The 16,089-nt window shown below is 38.9% G+C and overlaps 2 protein-coding genes across 5 annotated transcripts in view; one reads left to right on the top strand and one right to left on the bottom strand.

Moving 5' to 3' along the window:
* SENP1 (SUMO specific peptidase 1) overlaps positions 1–6,824 on the bottom strand; it is a 76,774-nt gene extending 69,950 nt beyond the window's left edge. Inside the window, exon 1 of one of the 4 annotated variants that reach the window (XM_074225653.1) lies at positions 6,790–6,824. The gene's annotated coding sequence lies outside the window, so the exon portion shown is untranslated. The other 3 variants (XM_074225656.1, XM_074225654.1, XM_074225655.1) reach the window with 3 other exon arrangements.
* Positions 6,225–16,089, top strand: part of PFKM (phosphofructokinase, muscle) — a 51,335-nt gene continuing 41,470 nt past the window's right edge. Inside the window, exon 1 of the mRNA XM_074225652.1 lies at positions 6,225–6,326. The gene's annotated coding sequence lies outside the window, so the exon portion shown is untranslated. The remainder of the gene's footprint in view (positions 6,327–16,089) is intronic.

The raw sequence follows: 16,089 nt of genomic DNA, 5'->3' as shown, positions 1-16,089 counted from the left end.
TGGAGGAAAATTAAAGGTTGGAAGACAATGGAAGATTTTATGGCAGAAGTTCAGGCTAGTAGCAATGAGGGCATGCAGTAGGGTATAGTTTTGAGAGTAAGAATTAGCATTTCTATTGGCCTTATGGTTGGCAAAGCACTTTAACCTGTTATCTAATTAGAATCTTGCAACAACCTGTCAAGTTGGGTGCTATTATTATCCCCATTTTACAGTAGAAGAAATGAGGCAAATGAAGTTAAGTTGACTTGCCCAGTCACAGTGTATCAGAGTTGGGAGCAGGATTCAACTCAGGTCTTCCTGGCTCCAGTCCATTCTACTCACTATACCACATAGCTTAGACTAGCGTCCCCTGGCAACAAAGTAGATGTGGAAGAAAAAGGAAAAAGAAAAACTATAGATGATAGGTTAATGATAGCACAATTGACAGAAATAGTATAATGAGGAATGTTGTTCAGTCATATCTGACTCTTCAAGACCCCATTTGGGGCTTTCCTGGTAGAGATACCAGAGCGGTTTGCCATTTCTTTCTCCAGTTCATTTTACAGATGAGGAAATTGAGAGGCAAACAGAGTTAAGTGATTTGTCTGGAGTCACAGAGCTAATAAGTACCTGAAGCCAAATCTAAACTCAGGTCTTCCTGATTCTAAGCCTGGTGCTCAATCCACTGAACCACCTAGTTGCCCCAATAGGATAATATAATTTTTTGTGTATATGCTTAATGTAGGTATCTCAAGAACATTTGGGTGAAAATGTTTCTGGTGAGGAATTGGAGCTGAACATCCAGATATGTCAGACACCTGCACAGAGGAGCTATGGCAGTGAATAAATAAGATCAGTAAAGGAGACAGCAGGGAGAGAATGGAAAGCCAAAAAGTCATGGAAAACATTCACTTAACAGGTTAGGAGAAACCTCGAGAGAAAAAGAATGGTCAGAGGAGGGGAAAACAGACTTTCAAAGATACCAGGTATCAAATGCTGTAAAGAGATGAAAGAGAATGAAAAATGAAGTGAAAATTGGACCTTTAAGAAAATGAGAATAATTTCCATGAAGCACTGGGAAAGGAAGACAGATTATAGCAGGCTTAGAAATAGTCAGACTTATTTGGAAGCATCTGGCATAAAGTACTAATATACTAGTACTTTATCCCAAAGAGAACAAAGAAAAGGGGGGGGGGGACCTACTTGTACAAAAATATTTATAGGAGCTCTGTTTGTGGTGGCAAAGAATGGAAAACTGAGTGGATGCCCATTAATTAGGGAACAAATTGTGATAGATGATAGTGATGAAATACTATTGTGCTATAAGCAATGTCCATCAGGGTGGTTTCAGAAAACCTGGAAAGACTTATATGAACTCTTAGCAAGTGAAATGAGCAACCAGAATGTTGCACAGAGTAATAGCAATGTTATAGAGGTGATAAATTGCGACTTAGCTACTCTAATAATCCAAGAAAATTCCAAAGAACCATGATGAAAAATGCTATCCACCTCCAGAGAAAAAACTGATGCATTCTGAATACAGATTAAAACATACTTTTTTAAACTTTATTTTTATTATTTTGTGCTCTTTGTTTGGCATGGCTAAAATGGAAATATATTTTGTATGACTACGCATGTTTAATCAATGTCAAATAGTTTATCTTTTCAAGGAGGAGGAGGGAGGGAGAGAATTTGGAACTCAAATTTGTAAAAATGAGTGTCAAAAAAATTTTCACATGTAACTGAACTATTTAATGAAATAAAAATTATTTTAAAAATCAGACTATTAAGTTCCTACTACATACAAAGTTCTGAGAAAACATAGCCAAAAAAGGAACTGTTCCTGTCTTCAATGTGTTTACATTCTACTGGAAGACAGAATGTATAAAGAAATTAGTAGGGTCAGGAGAGGTTTCATAAGAGCAGTTTCTAAGTTAAGCCTTGAAGAAAGCTAAGGATTCTAAGTATAAGAGATGAAGAGACCTGTAAGAAGGACATAGGGAAGGAGATAGAAGGCCAAATTTAGGGAACAGTCAATAGACCAATTTGATTAGAACATAAGAATGCAAGAAGAAAAATAAATTGAAATTAAGACTGGTGTCTGCATTTTAATCTTCATTCTTGAACATAGGGAGAAGATTGGGGACTCCAGAACATTTAGAAACCTATGATGATAATTTATGCAAAAAGTGATAAAGATCTGACGGTGAAATTTATTATGAATGGAGAGGACATACTCCAGATACTTAGTAGAATAGCAAAATCTACCAAGTAAACTGGATGTGTAAGACAAAAAAAAAAATCTAAGTTAATAGGTTTGGTTTGATTTTGTAGAGGAAATAATGGAGTTATACCAATGATTTCACTGGTATTAGAAATTCCTAGTGTCATAACTTCCTTCATTGAAGCAGATGAGTTCAAGAATCTTAGAGTGTCAGAAGCAGAACTTGAACTCAAGATTTTCCTGAAAGGTCACCCCCAATACACTATGTGACCTCAAAAATAAGAGTGATGTATCATATTATTAAATTGACCTAAATTCAAATTCCCTATCAACCCATATTACTACTATGGAACTTGGAGAAAGTCAATCACCCTTTGAAAAATTCAATTTTCTTATCTAAATAATGTGCAAGTTGAATGGGTAGCATCTGAGGTCCTTTCTAATTCAGACATTCTAAGTGATTCTTTTTCTTTATTTTACAAATGTGAGGTAGATTCCTTTCAGAAGAAATGATGGATAAATTACTCCTATAAAGGAACCCTTTAACTTTCTTCTTGAATATGTATGACAAGTATTCTGGTAAGTTTATGCCACTACACTGAAAAGAGGGAAAAAAATCAGTAAACTGAATATATATATATATATGTGTGTGTGTGTGTGTGTGTATACACACATATATATATATGTATATATGGCACATTTATATAAAGTAATCAGAATTCAGAATTTGGGGGGTACTTGTGAAGAATGCCATTTTGTGGTTATTTTTTTTTCTTTTTTAATTTTATTTATTTAAAGCAATAGGGTTAAGTGACTTGCCCAAGATTACACAGCTAGGTAATTAATTATTAAGTGTCTAAGGTCAAATTTGAACTCAGGTCCTCCTGAATCCAGGGCCTGAGTTCTATCCACTGCCCCTATTTTATAGTTAAAGACGATGACAAGACAAAGTTAGGAGGAAATATATTAAGACAGTTATTCCCACTCTCTCCTTTCCCTAAGTATCTTACATAGATGTAACCCCTTCTCTTGGCGAGACCAACCCTTCTACAAATACACTCTTGATCCCTTCTCATCTTTTCCAGAAGATTTCAACCTCAGTCATCTTTTCATTTTCTAATCTTTGACTTAAATGCTAGTCTTCCCTGCCTTCAAATGTATCCTATTGTTCCTAATTTTTCAAAAACTATACCCTATCGGGGTGGCTAGGTGGTGCAATGGATAGAGCACAGGTCCAGGAATTAGGAGTACCTGAGTTCAAATTCAGCCTCAGACACTTAATAATTGCCTGGCTGTGTGACCTTGGGCAAGTCACTTAACCCCAGAGCTTTGCAAAACAAAAACTATACTCTACCATCCCCTCAAGAGTTTCTAATTAATCTCTTCTGTAATTCAGAAAAAGTTATCTATACCTGTTGTCTCTACCCCTTCACTTCTCAACCAACTGCAATGGCTTCTAACCTCACTACTCAAGTGAAACTAGTTACCAGATCTCTTAATTGCCAAATTATATGGTCTTGTTTCAAACTTCATGCCTCTTGACCTGTTAGCTGCATTTAATACTGATGCCCATTCTCTGTTCCTAGATATTCATTCAAAAGCACAGTGAAGGGCTTTCCTGACACTGCTCTGTCCTTGTTCTCTTCCTGTTTAACTATGCCTTAGCAGTCTCCTTTGTGGATTTATCAATATCATATATTTTAACTACATATATTCCCCAAGGCTCTGTCACAGTACTCTGTGCTTTCTGTTGATGAGACCTCAACAGTTTTCATGGGTTTAATAATCATCTTTATATTTATGACTCATGATCTATATATCTACTCCCAGACCCTCCCCTGAACTTCAAACCAAACCACAAACTGCCTATTGGACATTTCAAACAGGATATCCTGAAAGATTGGTTGTGGTTGTAGAAGGATCAGCTTGGTATCAGGAGAGGAGTAACTAGTGCTTTTTGAAAAAATCACCACCACTAGAAGTGGGGCTGAGCCTAACCTGTTTTACCAGAAGTGGACTGGACTCAATCAAAGTGAAATGCAAAATAGCTAATTAGCAGTATTTCAAACTTCCTCATGTTTTAATAAGGATTAACCATCAGCATCCCAACAAACATAACCCATAGTTATGTCACTGAATACTTTATAAATTGCTTTACAGTATTTCTGTGGTTCAATATTTAGCCTTGCTCTAGGGATAGGTATCCTAAATGATTATCTTTTTACTCTTCAGTTTAGGGAGACTCAGATATTAGCTATAAACTAAACCAGGAATAAAACTGTCCCTGGGAAATTAACTTCCCAGGTGAGGGGTTTGTAAGAGTCAAAGAATATGAGAAAAAAAAAAACCTAATTAAAGGACAAGTTCTGAAATGACTGGGCAAGTAAATGTCCAGGCTGAATGTTCCCACCATAAAAGGCACAGCAGTAGCTATTGTAAGTTAGAAATTTATAAACAAAAAATAGCACTCAAGAAGATCGTATATGAAGAAGGTGAGAGTTCTAATGAGTAATGAAATCCATAAAGCTTCATATAAAAAGTGGACTTAAGTGCTACTCTGAAGGAGGCTAAGGATTCTAAGAAGGCAGAAAGAGGGTACTTCAGGTAGGACAAAGTCAAGACAAAGGAATAGGGGTTGGAAGACCAAGTTTAGGTAATAACAAATAGACCAGCCTGGTGTAAAAGGTAAGGTGAATGAATAAGTGAAAATATGAAATAACTTTCAAGAGATCAGCTGTAGCAGGATTGTAAAAGGCTTAAATGCCAAACTAAAATATTTTCACATTATTATGGAGGCAAAGGATAGTCAATGAAGCCTCTTGCACAGAAGAATGATATGATCACATGGCACTTTACCTTTCCAATGTTAGGGATTATGGTGATGAAAGGAGGAAAGCAGTTTTGAAGATCTTGTCACTATCTCTAGTTTCCTACAGCATAAGAAAAAGATATGTAAAAAGAGACATTATTGCTACTTCCAAGTAAAGGCCAGGAGAGAGGAAAGAGAAGGGCATTAAAAAGTTGAAGACTGGGTGGCTAGGTGGTGTAGTGGATAAAGCACTGGCCTTGGAGTCAGGAGTACCTGGGTTCAAATCCGGTCTCAGACATTTAATAATTACCTAGATGTGTGGCCTTGGGCAAGCCACTTAACCCCATTTGCCTTGCAAAAACCTAAATAAATAAATAAAAATAAAAAGTTGAAGACTTTAAAGCAATACCCAATAGTTCTATCACCTAAAATAAGAAGCAGCAGAACCTGTTTTAATTTCCATTCCCACCCACTAGATTTGGCTTTCATCAAATTCGTGATGAGCAAGACCTGTTTTGCCATCAGTTGAAGGCAACGAAAGGGGTGGCTTCAAGATTTCAGAGTAGAATTTATCATCATTTCTCCCCACCCCAGAGAAGAACAACAGTGGGGGGGGGGGGGTAAGCCTAGGGCAGGCTTCAAGTTTCACTCTAAATACAATTTGTCATTCAATGTAATGTATATTTCAGGGTTCTTATGTATTTAATACAAATATTGAAGAACTGAAAAACTCTAGAATCCATTCAACTTGTGATCATGTTCCTACACAACCAACTAACTAGTTCACAGCCTTACATTAAAGCCACCATGAGCCAAGCATTGCGTTAAGCACACAATAAAGACAAAAGTCCTTCTCAAGAAGCTCAGTCTTAGAGGGAAACAACATACAAATAACTATATTCTTATGAAAAAGGCAGGGAAGACCCGAATAAGGAGGATCAGTTGAAGTCTTCTTGTGGAATGCAAGATTTTAGCTGGATTCTGAAGAGAAGTCAAGGAGGCCAAGAAGATGAGAAAGGCCAGAATTCCAGGCTCTGTACCTAATTTTTAAAATGACTATCGGAGCAGATATATCTTTATAAATGGTACCAAATATGAAGCTAAGAGTCTCCAATAAGGCTTGCTTGGAAGTGATAAAAGGGGTGTAAGTTATTGCAAAGAAAGATACCGAATATCCTGCCAGTCACTGATAACTAGGCATCCTCCTGCTCAGGGCAGAGCAAACTGGGCATCTCTCCGGCACGCTGCACATTGGGGGTCTTGAAGGGAGTGAGTGTGACAGCTCCTCTAGAAATTCCAGGAGGAATGAACCAGGTGAGCAAACAAAGCGGAGGGGAGAATGAAAGGAGCCGAGGAGGGGGCGACTGCTCGCGGGGGGCGAGCGGGCGGCCCCTGGCAGGGATCGAGGGCCGGGCGGGTCACGGGCAGGCTCCAGGGCGGCCTCCGGGTGGGATTCCGAGGAGGCTCCCCCCCGCCCCGCGCCCGGTCGGAGCGGAGCCCACGCCCCCTGCCCGCCCGCCCCGGGCGGTGCGCGTCGGGAGGACGGCCCCAGCCGCTGAGCGCGGGCCGCGCTCCCCCTCACGCCCCCCGGCCTTCAGGATTAACGGCTGCCTGGGGTCGGGGCGGGGGTCGGAGAGGCGTCCCGAGCTGGGCGCCGAGCTACCGCCTCCTCCGGCCAGCCCCACCTGGGCCGGCTCTGTCCCGACCAAGCCCGATTCGGTCTCTGGGCCCCGGACTTCCCTTGGCTCCCCCCCTCCCGCTTCCCGCCGCCACTCACCGAACCGGAACCGGGCGCCACGCGAGGGGGTTTCCGGTCGGGAGCCGAACACAGAACTCGAGAACCGCTGCGAACCGGAACCACTTCCGCCGCACCGGAAGCATTCCTTGGCGGCGGCGGCTGGGCAGCGGCGGTGGCGGCGGTGGCGGCGGTGGCGGCGGCGGTAGTACCCAGAGCCCGGAGTGGGGGGCGTGCTGAACGACTGCGCCTGCGTTCGCTGAAGATCATCCCCAGACGGAAGGAGCCGCCGCTTGAAGTAGAATGAGAATCGCCCCCTGCCCTGGGCCCGAGCGGTCTCCGAAGCTGGACCTCACTTCCCCAATATCTCTAAAATGAGGCAGCCGGACCAGACGGCCTCCGAGGTCTCTCGCCTGTGGTCTACCCTGCTCAGCGGCGCCCACCGCCCCTTGGCTGACTCTGGCTTGTAGCTGGCCAGGGCTGATGTCGAGGAAATGCGGGGTAAAATTAAAACTGGCTCCTTCCAGAGCAGGAATTTCCCAACTTGTTTTTTTGATCATGTATTCCCCCCCCCCCCCCATTACATGTAAGTTTCTTAACTTAAAAGCCACTGTTTTACGGGCCTGTCTTAAGCCATCGCAGGAACAATTCACTTTTCTTCTATGATCTTCGTTTCCCTTTTTTTTTAATCGATAGACTAGAGATGTACTGTAGCTATGATACCCCTAGGTTCCAGCAAAGAAATGGATAAAATCTCAAATAATAAATAAACATGAATTAAAATTAGGTAGTATCCTAATCTCACAATTTTAGAGTACAGGTCCGATAAAAAAAAGCTTTATCCTTATGCAAACAATGGAAGAGAACATCCACTTGGTACACAGAAAAGTATGATTCAAATAGGCTTTCTTCAGCACCATTTCATATTTAAATAGCACAAAATGAAGATAGTAGACAGGCTGAATTACAAGTTTTTTCTAAGTATATGAAAACTATTACAAGGAGAGAGGAATAGGGCAAATAGTTCCCAGAAAGGGTTTTGGTAACATTTTGCAGCATTGTTTATCATGGTGATAAGAGAAATAACCATTGAACATACCATGAGGGCCTTGCAAATGGACTGAAACGAGATAAACGCTAAATACAGGAAGCAAGCATTCATAAAGTCTTACTATGTGCCAGTCAGTCTTTCTGGCTTCCTTATATACAAATACAAACAAACCAAAAATAAAAAGACAATCTCTGCTCAAGAAACCTACATTCTAAGAGGGAAGACATAAAAGGGAAGCTGAAAAAGGAGAGGACTGAATGGGGGGGGGGAGGCTTTCCATATTCACATGTAACTCCAATATCTTCTCCCTGGTGCTAATTATCTTGGGTTTCAGTTATTTGTCCTAGCTTTGCAAATCTAAAGATATTTTTTCTTGACAGAAATAGATATGAGAGGAGATAGTTCTATCTTGTGTGCATTTATTCCAAGTAGGGGGTCTGTCTTTTTCTTGATTTTCCTTAATCCTAAAAGATTTAGTCCTTTCATAGTGGACTTTATTTTGTCTTTCAGGATTCTTCCAGGAATTTGCTACTTTTTGTATTTACGCTCAGTTACCTGTCTTCTGGTCTTGTACATATACTTCTAAGATATGAATTTCATTGTAATCACATGGGTCTCTTTAGACACCATCCTTTTTCGTCCTCACTGAAGTGAAATCATAACATGTTACTAGAATTGTTTTAATAGTTATCCATCTAGAACAGATTTCCTTTTTTTAGAACATCAGGCCATAGGATCCTACCTGTTTTATTACTGAAGTTTGAAAGTGTAGTCTGGGGTGCAAATTGAGCCATGTAAGATTTTCCTCTTGAAGAGGGAGAATTGAAATAAGCCTTCACAGTTAGAAATACCAAACAAAATGAACTAGAGGCAAAAGGGAGCTTCTGGAGCTTGAGCAGGGAAATGACATGATCAGACCACATTTTCAGAACATATCATTTTCTTAGTACAACTTTAAAATGCATACCCATCTCAGTGATAATTATGAGGTCATATTTATACCTTCAGTTAAGAATCCTATTTAATTTATTAATGCATGATGGTATATAGAGAGATGAATGTTGTTAGTGATGTTTCCACAAGGCTCTGTCCCTGGGTCTTTTTTCCCTAAACCTCTTTTTTTAGTAAACTCACTAACTGCCATGCTTTTTTTAGTAAGGATGGAATAGAGCACTTCCAACACAAAAGGATCAGTTCCATGGAAAATGCTCTCATCTATTCCCTCCCACTGTGCAGGTTCAATTACTACTCTGCAAATGATTTCCAGGTCTATATATCCAGCCCTGGTCCTAATGCTGAGTTCTAGTCATAAATCACCAACTGCCTATTGAACCTATCTAACTTGATGTCGTATAAACAGCTCAAATTCAACATGACCAAAACAAAATCCACTATCTTACCCCCTCCCCCCCAACCAAAACCAGAAGTATTCATAATTTTTCACAGACTTAGAATATGTTCCTCTTCTTTCCCTGCCTCTTAGAATTCTTCAATCTTTTCAATCTTTTCAAAGCTTACCTCAAGTGCTTTCTCCTTCATGAGCCCCTTTCCTTATCCATTCCAGCTGCTTGTTCCTCTCTTCCATCAGCATGAGCTATCTTGTATTTGCCCTGTGATAATGTTTGTTCTTCATTCTTTGAAGAAGACTATGACATCGGGGAGGTGATGCCATGACAAGCAAGTGAATAGGATTTGAGTGAGGGGGTGCTGTGCTAAGTCACCAGCCTCACTTTCTCCTCCAAGCCCATTTGAGTCGAGTGGCCAGATTTGAATCAGGACAACTGAAGGTGGCCCTGGATGCTAGACAATCAGGGTTAAGCAACTTGTCCAAAACACACAGGTAGGAGGGCATACAGTAAGTGCCTAAGGCCTGATTTGAACTCAGGTCCTCCTGGACTCCAAGGTCAGTACCCCTTCACTGTGTTACACTGTGTTAGCTGTCCCATTATATACTATCTCTAGAGAGAGAGAAAGTATAGGCAGCTAGCTAGGTGGTAAAGGGAATTTAGTACCAGACCTGATATCAGGACATATTTTCATGAGTTCAGATTTGACCTCAGAAAATTATTGTGTGACCCTGGGCCTAGCCCTTTTTGTCTCAGTTTTCTCATCTTGTAAAATGAGCTGGAGAAAGAAATGGCAAGTCTCCAGTATCTTTGCTAAGAAAACCCCAAATGGGGTCATGAAGAATTGGACAAGACTGAGCAATAAACTAGGTATTGTATATATTTTTATACTGAGAGAGAAGCTGAATTATGTCTGAAGACTGAAATGTCTTGACAGTCTCACTATAAACAAGTTCAGAGGGAAGAAGGGCATTATATCTAAATAGTTATTCTTGAGGTAAAGGCAGAGTTGATTGTGTTGCCCAAATGCAGCAACTACGTTCTTGGGATATTTGGTCATTTTGTCTAGAATGCTCATAAAATATTTGCAGAATACCACTTAAAAATAAATGCCAATTATGCATCAATGTTGTTTGCAAAGGATAAGGGGAAGTGGGAGGAGAAACTCTACCAAAAACTCAAGAAGAACCTCCAAGTTAAAAATCAGTATGTATTTGGATAGTTGGGAATGATTGATGATGGTGAGAAATACATTGGAATCCAGGGGTAAGAAACAAGGAATTAGAGAAACCAATCATTTATAGACAAAGAAATCTCATACCTTTGCATTATGAATATTTTTTCAAGAGAATTGTTAGATACTGGACATGAACATTGAATAACATCACAAAAATACAATTGGTTATATTTTAATGGCTAGGAAAAAACCCATGATTGATATGGGAGGCATCCCTGAATCAACTATGTTAGACCACTGACTTATTAAAGCAAAGATCAGAAGTAGTTAAATTAGAAAGAATGATAAGGAAAAAATATGGCATATAAATGAAAACTTCAATTCTGAACTATTTTGAAAGTAATGTTAAAATGACAAATTAAGAGATAACTAATAAAATAGTATAGTTTTATGCAGAAGTTTTATTTATAATAGCTCGTTTGCTATAACATGGAAACAAAAAGAATCTTTAGTTAGCAAACATATGACTTATTTGACAAATGGCATAAGAATTTGGCCAAAGGCAACACTATTAAAATATTTATGCTAAAATATAAGACATTGTTAAATCTCATGGAAAAGAATCATGGCCCATAGGAGGTACCAGATATAAAAGGTTAACTTTTATATATATTTAAAGTAAATATATAGAGTAACTAAGGAGTTGTACTCAGTAATACTTGAGTAGAAAGAGTGAAATTGGGGAATGAATTAAGCCAGAATTGTAATTTGCTCAGAATAGAGGAGCAAGGGATTCAAGAGTAAAGAAAATTTAGAGTTAAACTGATTAACCAAATATTTGAGACTGGAGAGGGAGAAGTTATGCCAGAGCAGAGCTATAACATGGGAGAGGACAGAGGTAGAAGAATTGGAGATCCTGGTAGAGGGCAAAGAATAGGTTTAGGAGGAGTGGAATTTCAAAATTTTTGACTGTGGACATGGAAAATCTGTAGATGTTAAAATATAATTGTGTGACTGAGTTGAAGCAGGTTATGACAGTTAAGGAAATTTGGGAATTGATAGGTTAGTGTTTGAGGGAACATCAATACATATGTTAAAGTCCTTTCATTTCAGGGCAGGAGCTGGAATGGAAAGGAAAATTGTGAGACCAAAGCAGAATTTCTTGAGGAGAGAAGCCAAAAAGTTAACTTCTCTGAGAATATGAATTTGGTGATAAATTTGGATATTGTTGGTGGTGGTAGTTAATCATTTCAGTTATATTGACTCTTTGTGACCCCATTTTTTTAGTTTTAGTGACAAAGATATTTGAATGATTTGCCATTTCCTTCTCCAGCACATTTTACAGATAGGGAAACTGGTGCAGACAAAGTGAAGTGACTTAATCACACAGAATCACACAGTAAGTATGTAAGGACTGATTTGAACATATGAAGATGAGTCTTCTTGTTTCCAAGCCCAGTGCTATATCTTTCATGCCACTTAGCTGCCCTAAATTTGGAGAGGTTGCTGAATAATGACAGAAATGGTAGAGGACTGCAAAAATGTTCCAATTCCCAGGACCGACCAATGTTTCAGAGGGTATGAGAGAAGCTACAGTCAGTGGTATAGAGGATGACCAGAGATACATTGTCATTCAAAGAAACCTATGATTCTATTAATGTCAGAAGATGTAAGGAACGTGACAGGAAATGATGAAAATGAAGAGATTTATGGAATGAGAACTCCAAAGACCACAATGGAGGGAGACATAAGAAGGTATAAGTTCAAGAGGAAATAGAGGTGCCAGAGGCAATTGAATTATGAAGTCATTGAAGATTCATAACATCTGAAGGAGGGAAACACCAAAAGCCTCAGACTTTATGTATATGTTTATATACTGAGTTCATAGAATATCAGCAAACCTTTTACCTATATGCCTACTTGAAGACACTTTCAACCAGGGTGTTAATAGGAAACAACATGGCTTTCATAAATGATATTCTACCATTGATCTGACAAACTGACTGAAAAGAATAGAGAACAGGGGGTGGCTAGGTGGCGCAGTGGATAGAGCATCAGCCTTGGAGTCAGGAGTACCTGAGTTCAAATCTGACCTCAGACACTTAATAATTACCTAGCTGTGTGGCCTTGGGCAAGCCACTTAACCCCATTTGCCTTGCAAAAACCTAAAAAAAAAAATAGAGAATCCAAGATCCCACTGTATTTATTGTTATAAGTTTGCTACTTTGATGAAAGAAATCCAGCACAGAATCCAAGTTGGAGAGAACTCCCTATGGTTGGTGATTTGCTCCTATTTTCAAATACCATTTTATTGGTTGCATTAAGCCTTAAAGTTTTGTAGAGCCTCCTGGAAGAAGTTCATTATCAGTCCATACAGGAAAGACCAAGTAGATTTTTTTAAAGACTATTGCCTAGATTATGACCTGCAACTGAATGTAGAACTTATAGAGCTTTCTAAATCAGCATGCATTTTTGAGACAGACTATATAAATAGAAAAATCCAAATAGATTTAGACCAAGAAATGCAGAGAAGGACCTCTGGATTACCCTTAGGAAATTGCACATTTCTGCTGACCCAAGCTTCTCCCAAAACAAATACCCCCCCACATTTAATGTTATTCTTCCAAAGCTGTTTGCTACAGATATATAACAACAGTTTCCAAAGAACTGAAAATGAATATCCCACAAGTAGCAACAAGGAGGCACATGATGACAAAGCTGCAACATATGACCAAAGTGGAGAAAATATTAATTGTAATAAAAATGGACTGATCACATGAGAGTGAAAACTGATAGTACAAGTTTTCTATTAGTATCCTCATTGTGAGAGAATGAAGCAAGGAACCCCTTGGAGTGAATTTATGGAAGCATATAGACAAAAATAACACAGGATATGCAGGCATGGATGTGTGTTACTGCTGGCAGCAACATCCAAATCAATGAGCTCACAGATTCATTTGCATATTTGAAAGAGTGTGTGTGTGTATATATACACACACACTTTCAAATATATGTTTTTCCCCCAATATAAGTAAGCTCCTTCAGGGTAATAACTTTCATTGTTTTTTTTGTCTTCGAATTCATTCCTAATACCTAGGAATGTTTCTTAGTTGATTCCTGCTCTTATTGTCTCCTAGGATTTACAGAGCATTTTACTACTGTTTCTATCAAATAGGAAATCTATGTTCCTTTAACTAGTTTAGATCTGTTAATTCAGAGACTATGCATCAAATCCCTCCCACACCTGAATTCTTTACCCAAATCCCACCCTCTGATCCTTAGGAAAATGCATCAGGATAGGTGGTCCCCCCCCCCCAATCAGTCAATCACTATATATTTATTAAACATCTGCTGTGTTCCAAGCACTATACTTAATGTTGGGGAGACAAGTAAAGGACAGTCTCTGCCCTCAAGGAATGCACTAGCAAGAAAAGAGAGGGCCCTCTGGGCTTCATTAAGCAGAATGGGACACTATGCTAAGCATAGAGAAGTAAAAAACAGTCCCTATCCTCAAGGACCCGACATTTTAATGTGAGTCAAAATGCAAATAAATATGTTATATACAGAATAAATAGTAAATAAATGATGAAAGCATCAGAATTAAGAGGGGTTAGGGAAGATTTCCTGTAGAAAATGAGATTTTAGTTGGGATTTGAAGCCTGGGAGGTTAGTAGTCAAAGCACAGAGGGAAAGCTTTCCAGGCAAAGGGGACAGAAATGCCTGGAGCTGAAAGGTCAAGTATCTTGCTGGTGTAACAGCCAGGCATGCTTAAGCAACCAAAGTTACCATGACAGCCAACCAAGAATTGCAGGAAAGGAGGCTACTAAAGGTCTGAAGCCATTGTATCTCCCAGGTTTCTGGGAAAGATGAATCTTAACAAGGGGACACAAAAAAGCCAAAAGAATTTGACAAGTTACACGCTATCACAGTGATTTAGTTATGTCAGTTCCTGTGTTCTATTTATTATACCAAGCAAGCCTCTTCCACATCAATTTTATCTTTAATCATCAACTACTTGAGAAGAGGTCTTACTGAAATACTTTTCTGTATTTCCTCTATCCCCAGGATAGAAAATATTCATTAAAATAAGCAGGGGTTTTTTTCATTTATGTTGACTAGCTTTGCTGATTAACTTAGAACTTTCAGAGCATAGATAATCACCCCTACAATACTGAGAACAGGGTTTTACATAGAAGGGCACTTAGGATTTTTGACAGATTGCTAAGAATATATGCATTAAGGATCCAATGGCCTACAATATCCAACCCCATTGCAATTAGCTTTTATTTTCAATCCATGACACCCAGACTATTCTTACTAATTTACCCACATAAAATTTAGTATGATGATATATTGAGTATATCAGAGATGGGCCTTAGGAAGATGGGAAGGAATCAGGAATAAAGGGTGGTGCATAAGAAGAATAGGAGCAGCTAGGTGACATGGTGGATAGAGCACTGGGCTTGAAAGCAGAAATACTCACCTTCCTGAGTTCAGATCTGGCCTGAAACACAAGCTGTGCCACCCTGGGCAAGTCACCTAAACTTGTTTGCTGCAGTTTCCTCATCTATAAAATGAAGAAAATAACCAACCATTCCAATATCTTTGCCAAGAAAACCCCATTTGGGGCCATGAAGAGTTAGATATGACTGAAAACAACTAAACAACTGGATTTGGAATCCAGAAACTAGTGATTTCCCTACTCTATCATTTGTAAATCATCTCAGCTTTGGTTCTATTGCACCTAGCATTCCAGAACACCAAGAAAACAGAGTTCATAGAAAAGATTCCATTCCTTGCCCTGCCAGAGTCACCGGGCTCAATTGAACTAAAAGAGGAGCCTCGACAATTGGGGATAGTATCTGCAGAGAGAGGGGAAGGGATAAAGAAAAGGTTGAAATTTGCTTCTTTGTCTGAGCCTGAATCACACTAGTAATTATCAAACCCCATTGTGGAAAAAACTGGAAACCCAGAGTTGTTTTTTAAATTGGAGACATAATTATTTTGGAAATAGGTAAGGAACTTGTAGTGAAGCAGGGAGTCAAAAGAAAGAGAAGGAATTGGGGAAAAGCATATAAAAGGACAGATTTATGTGCAAAATTATAAAGTAGGCTAAAACTACACATAAAATAAGAATTGAATGTTGTGGGTTAGAAAAAGATGGAGTTAAGAATGCTGTGAGAAGAAAGGTATGTGAGCAGAGGAATTATGAGAGTCACATTTTGAAATTAAATAAGTTATAAATCAGTTGAAATGAATCCATTAAGTAGATGTATCTTATTATAAGCTTTTTCTGAATAGGGATTATTTCATTTTCCTGTATCCCCAAAGTCTAACACGGTGTCTGACACACAGCTGGTATCCAATAAATATTTTGTTTGTTTGAAGAAACTTTGACATAAAAAATGGACACTTAACAAAAATGTCATTAACATTTTTAATAGACTTCTATAGGAAAAACAATAATACAATTCAACACAGGAATTGATGGCATGATATTAAAATTGGCAAAACTAAGCCTAGATAACCACTTGGAGGAGAACTTTTCAATGGTTACCTATCTTAGATTCCTTTGAAACTAGATTCTGTTCCACTGAGTGCCCTCATGAGAGACATTGGGGTAGTACTTTTTTGGGCTTTTGACACTTTCAAAGCAGGGAAACTTCCCTAGAGAACTGGAGAAAGGGAATAGAACAAAAGAACCAGATATTTTGGAATGTGATTTCAGAATAATTGGATGATATCTTGTTTTTCTTATGATCCTATCA

The sequence above is a fragment of the Macrotis lagotis genome, chromosome 2 (assembly GCF_037893015.1).
Source record: "Macrotis lagotis isolate mMagLag1 chromosome 2, bilby.v1.9.chrom.fasta, whole genome shotgun sequence".
In the NCBI taxonomy this organism is placed as follows: domain Eukaryota; kingdom Metazoa; phylum Chordata; class Mammalia; order Peramelemorphia; family Peramelidae; genus Macrotis; species Macrotis lagotis.
This window is presented reverse-complemented; position numbering and strand designations above follow the sequence as displayed.